The sequence below is a fragment of the Cebus imitator genome, unplaced genomic scaffold (genome assembly GCF_001604975.1).
Source record: "Cebus imitator isolate Cc_AM_T3 unplaced genomic scaffold, Cebus_imitator-1.0 Scaffold12, whole genome shotgun sequence".
Taxonomy (NCBI): domain Eukaryota; kingdom Metazoa; phylum Chordata; class Mammalia; order Primates; family Cebidae; genus Cebus; species Cebus imitator.
Genome location: NW_016107327.1, coordinates 8,846,127 through 8,851,835, shown reverse-complemented (window position 1 = coordinate 8,851,835; position 5,709 = coordinate 8,846,127). Strand labels below are relative to the sequence as shown.

Sequence of the window (5,709 nt, the reverse complement as noted above, 5' to 3'; positions counted from 1 at the left end):
GAGACAGGGTCTCTCACTCTGTCACCTAGGCTGGAGTACAGTGGCACAATCACAGCCCACTGCAGCCTTGAACTTCTGTGCTCAAGTGATCCTCTCACCTCAGCCTCCACAGTAGCTAGAACTAGAGGTACGCACCGCTGTGCCCAGCTTTTTTGGTTTGTTTTTTTAAAATAGTAGACAAGATTTCACTATGTTGCCCAAGCTCATCTTGAACTCCTGGCCTCAAATGATCCTCTTGCCTCAGCCACCCAAAGTCTGGCTCAAGACATGTTTTTTTTGTTGTTTTTGAGACGGAGTTTCACTCTTGTTGCCCAGGCTGTAGTGCAATGGTTAGATCTCAGCTCACCGCAACTTCTGCCTCCCAGGTTCAAGCAATTCTCCTGCCTCAGCCTCCCAAGTCGCTGGGACTACAGGCATGTGCCTCCACGCCTGGCCAATTTTGTATTTTTAGTAGAGATGGGGTTTCTCCATGTTGGTCAGGCTGGTCTCAAACTCCTGACCTCAGGTGATCCACCCACCTTGGCCTCCCAAAGTGCTGGGATTACAGGTATGAGCTACAGTGCCCAGCAAGAAATGTTTTTTGATCTCAAGAAATTTACAGTCTAGTGGGGAGACAGAATTAATTAAATAACTAAAACAATAAAAACTGTAAGATGAGAAGGTTACATGTTACTATAGGATCCCACTACTAGGATCTAGTAGAAGAGACTACTGAAATAAGTTAAAATCATGATTAGTAGATAGATAGCTAGGGTAAAGAGTGAGGGTAGGTTTGGCGGAGGACTCCAGGCAGAGGCAACAGCAAGGCCTAGGAAACATCAGAAGGCCAGTGAGAACAGAGGACAGAAAATGTTTGGAAAAAAAGCCAAAGAGGGAGCAGAGGTAGTTCAAAGGGGCTTCCTTCACAGAGTAACTGGAAGCCACTGAGGGGATCTAAACAGCACAGTGACATTATCAGATTTACTTTTCAAGAAGATCACAGCAGCTGCAGTATAAAGAAGTGCTCTCAAAGTAGACACAATTTAAGATGGAGAAGGGAAGAAGATACTATATTTTTATTCTATTTTTTTCATCCTTTAAAAATGCTTTTAAAAATGGATTATAATAATATTAGCTAAGAAATACTAATTATGGCTAGCTTTTGGACACATATTATATCAGAATACTAAACAGTTTACATATATTCATTTAATCTTCATACCCTGTGAGGTTGGTACTATTATTATCTTTACAGGCAGGTAAAATGGGACAGCGAGGTTAAGCAGTCAGTTCAAGGCCACTCAGTAAGGAAGTATTAGAGCAGGATCCAAACCCAGATGTCTGACTTCAGAGACTGTAACTTCCTCATTAGATTATGTACCATTTTTCAACAGTACATGCATGTAATTTAAAATTAAATATATATGGAGAATAGATGCTCAGGTTTTGTTCTGAACACCAGTAAATACAAAGGTTTAGGAGGGGTGGTTGGTTGCGTGGATATGGAAAGGAGACTAGCAGTAGACTAGGTAAGAAGTAACAGTATCTTGGATTATGGAGGTAGTGGTGGAGAAAAGGGGATGGATTTGGATGTTTGGTAACATTGGACTGCGTGATGGCTTGGATATGGAGGTTAAGGACGAATAAAGTGTCAAAGATGACTCTTTGGATTCTGACTTGCATAAATGGATTAGATAGTGAGGCACTGGCAGAGGCCACAGGAACAGGTTAGCTCATTCTGCTCAGATAGTTTTTCTTTGGACCACACTACACTGCTCTTTCAATACTCTTGTTTAATGACAAACATTACAGGTTACTTCCATCATAAACATAAAAGCTTCACTCTGTCAGTTATGTTTCCTATGCTGTGTTACAAATGACATAGTCAAAATTTCATCCATTTTCTTTTAAAAATGTGGAGTTGTCTTATAAAATGGGGAAGTGAATGATAGTTGCTGTAACAGGCTAATAGAAGGTGCAGCACCCCTCTTCTTTATACTAACTTTTTAAGTTATGATATTTATTCATCCTTAAGATGTGGGACAGGTGGAAAAATTACCTTTCTACTTTGTATTTATGATTTTCTAAGTACTAAACTTTTGAAGCCTGTTAATATCCCTTGTCCTCTTCCCTCGTCTTAGAATGATTACACAAAAGTACTGGACTGGTTTAAAAGATACTGTGATTCTAGTCTATTTTGTTCATTTGTAGAATTTCTACTGGTCTAAAAACTATTTAAATCAGGAGCAATAGGAATACCTGCTATTGATTTGAATTTCAAACGAACAGCCTCAAGAAAAATGGACTTAAAAAAAAAAATTACCTAACAGTATGTTGTCCCAATAATGCTGATTGCTTCAGATTCCTTCTCGTTTCAAATTTGACAGAAAATTCCCGTTTAACCTCAGCAAAATACAGTTCGTTTTGATCTATGGCGGTTACCGCCCAATCCCGCAGGTTACATTACTAAACCGGGTAACAGCGACAAGGCTGAAAACTGTTAAGAGTAATCCACATCCATTCCACCACCATCAGTGAATTTATTTTGTGTATGTATGTATGTATGTATGGAGACATAGTCTCACACTGTTGCCCAGGCTGGAGTGCAATGGCGAGATCTTGGCTCACTGCAACCTGCGCCTCCTAGGTTCAAACGATTTTCCTGCCTCAGCCTCCCAAGTAGATGGGACTACAGGCTGATTTTTGTGTTTTTAGTAGCGACGGGGTTTCATGTTGGCCAGGATAATCTCTTATCTCTTTTTTTTTTTTTTTTTTTTTTTTTTTTTTTTTTTGGAGACGGAGTCTCGCTGTAGCTCAGGCTGGAGTGCAGTGGCACGATCTCGACTTACTGTAACCTCCGCTTCCCCGTTCCCGGTTCAAGCCTTTCTCCTGCCTCAGCCTCCCAAGTAGCTGGGAATACAGGCAAGCACCACCATACTCAGCTAATTTTAGAGACGGGGTTTCACCATGTTGGCCAGGCTGGTCTTGAGCTCTTGACCTCGTGATCCGCCCGCCTCAGTCGCCCAAAGTGCTGGGATTACAGGCATGAGCCACCGCACCCGGCCTAATTTTTGTATTTTCAGTAGAGACGGGGTTTCGCCACGTTGGCCAGGCTGGTCTTGAACTCCTGGCCTCGTGATCGCCCGCCTCGGCCTCCTAAAGTGCTGGGATTACAGGCGTGACCCATCCCGCCCGGCCCATTAGTTAATTTTAACTCTCCATTCGGCACAGGTCACTTATACATACTTTCCCTGCAAAATGCTTACGTTAGACACACTGTACAGATAACTTTCACAGAACCCCAAGGGCTTGATGCTCCCGCGACAGAACGGCTGGAGTTTTCCCCAACGGTTCTGAGAAATGGTGTGGCGGCCGCCAGGCTCTTCGGGTCGCTCCCGGAAGCTCGGAGGTGGCGCTCCCCTCCCCAGCCACCGACCTCCGGCCTGGGCCGCAACGCGGAGCCGGCTCCTCAGCCGAGGCAGGAAGGGCACAGCGGAGATGGCCAGCGCGAGGAAGGGGCGTGACGTACCGGGAACTCCCACGTGACGTCGCGCAGGCTCCCGGGCGGGGCGGGTCCGGCCGCCTTCTAGCCCGGCTTGCAGCCCCCGGCCTTAAAGCGCGGGCTGCCCGGAGGGGTTGGCTTTCCCACCGAGGACTTGGCACTCTGATGAGGGAAAAGGGAGAAAGAGAAAAGCGAGCAGCCGTCCCTTCACAGCCTCCGAAGGGGCCTCCTTCCCTTCGGGGGCTTCCGCAAATCCCGAGGCAATCTTGGAGGCGGTGAGTAAAAGGAATCTCTGCCCCACCCGGAGCTCTGGGTCAGAGCGGCCACTTCTGGTCTGGAGCTGCGCCAAGGGCTTCCGGGGTAGGGGTGCAGCTCTGTGGCAGTGTCTGAGGGAATAGGCCCGGCCCGGGCTACACTCATTGGAGGTGGACCGGCGGGAGGACCAGCGCTCACTGAGTACAGTTTCTGCGTCTCCCGCGCGGGGTGTGGAAGCGCCTTTCAGCGCCAAGCTCGCCCCGCGCATGCGCTGTCTTCGGCGCGCGCGCTTGGGAGCTTTTTTGGCCAGACCCTCACGCGGAAACTGCGCGGTCCCTGGGAAGAGGCGGATGTAGAAGGGGCCTGGCTGGAAAGCTTTTGCAGCTCTGCTCTGCTCGGTGCCTAAGAGCACCAATCAGATGTCTCGCGGAGTTTGTTCAAGTCCCCCGTGTGACTCGAGACCTGCCTCTCGCCTTACTTGTGTGAGAATACGTGTGATGTGGTTTAGTGAGCACCTGCGGTGTGGTGGTTTATACTAAGGAATACACAGAAATGTATTAAGCGATTACAGGCCTTTGAGCCCAGAATGCAACTTGGGAGGCAAGAGGTACTGTTCTGAGAGATTGGGAAATGTACATTGTGGATGTGGCTCGAATAACGGTTCAGTGCCGAGAGAGATGCCAGCAAAAAGTGCTGGGCATGCTGGGTAGGTGGAAAGGGTTTTGCGAGCCAGAATTTTTTAAGTTTAATGTTGATAAAGTGTTTTTATGTTTTGCTTTTAAAGCACTGTACTTCACTTACACCCTTGGTTTTAAATGAATGTATTAATATTTTTTGGATCATTAAAGTAATTAAACCTTTATTTTACACTGTTGACTTAATAGAAACAGTTTATGTCCCCATCTTTTTTTTTTTTTTTTTTTTTTTTGCCACAGAGAGATATTTTACAGTTATTGGTCTCACATGACTTCATTTCAGCCCTGAGTAGGCATGTCCCAGCTGAGTGACCTTGTGCAAGTCATTTACTTCCTTAAGCCTCTTCCCCCAACTCTCAAATGAAATTATAGTACCTGTCTTACAGAGTTTTTCTGAAGATTATGTTGAATATAAAACAGCACAGTTTCTGGTATGTGGGAAACAATACATGGTGGCTTTTATTCACAGTTATATGTAGGCCCATTTGTTTAGCCATTAGAGTTAAAAATGGAATGAGTCGGGGCGAGGTGGTTCACACCTGTAATCCCAGCACTTTGGGAGGCTGAGGCAGGGAGGTCAGGAGTTCGAGATCAGCCTGGCCAACATGAGGAAACTCTGCCTCTACCGAAAATACAAAAATAAGCCGGATGTGGTGACATCTGCCTGGAAACCCAGCTACTCGGAGGCTGAGGCAGGAGAATCGCTTGAACCTGGGAGGCGGAGGTTGAGCTAAGCCGAGATCGCGCCACTGCACTCCAGCCTGGGCGACAGAGCAAAACTCCATCTCAAAAAAAAAAAAAGAATGAAAACCTCTTTGGAAACAAAACTGTACTAATGCAGTGCACCTAATTTTACTTTCAAAAACTTTCTTACAGAGATAAACGTACCTGAGAGAAATACAGAAATTATGAACCCCATTGTATACCCATCCATTACCCAGCTTCAGTAATTGTCGAAGTTCAGCCCTTGCTTCAGCTCTTCATCCAACATCCATTTTTGTTTGTTTTAAGCTTGACTTTTTTTTCAAGTAAATCTCAGAAAATTTATCTCTTTACCTGTAAATATCTCAGTAAATATCCGTTTAACAGATAAGACCTTTCTTTTTGTTTTTTTGTTTGTTTGTTTGTTTGTTTGTTTGTTTTTTGAGACGGAGTTTCGCTCTTGCTACCCAGGCTGGAGTGCAATGGCGTGATCTCGGCTCACCGCAACCTCCGCCTCCTGGGTTCAGGCAATTCTCCTGCCTCAGCCTCCTGAGTAGCTGGGATTACAGGCATGCG

General features: G+C 45.7%; 1 protein-coding gene and 1 long non-coding RNA gene across 8 annotated transcripts in view; one reads left to right on the top strand and one right to left on the bottom strand.

The window, feature by feature from the left end:
• Positions 1-3,454, bottom strand: part of LOC108282759 — a 135,846-nt gene extending 132,392 nt beyond the window's left edge. Inside the window, exon 1 of the long non-coding RNA XR_001816575.2 lies at positions 3,246-3,454. This is a non-coding gene — a long non-coding RNA (uncharacterized LOC108282759). The remainder of the gene's footprint in view (positions 1-3,245) is intronic.
• Positions 1-5,709, top strand: part of RBBP8 (RB binding protein 8, endonuclease) — a 131,088-nt gene that overhangs the window by 18,014 nt on the left and 107,365 nt on the right. For 5 of the 7 annotated variants that reach the window (XM_037728057.1, XM_037728053.1, XM_017498732.2 and 2 more), the window contains exon 1: positions 3,515-3,756. The exons of 1 other annotated variant lie outside the window; for it this stretch is intronic. The gene's annotated coding sequence lies outside the window, so the exon portion shown is untranslated. Of the gene's footprint in view, positions 1-3,514; positions 3,757-3,836; positions 4,187-5,709 lie in introns of those variants that run through there. One more of the 7 variants, XM_037728050.1, reaches the window with a different exon arrangement.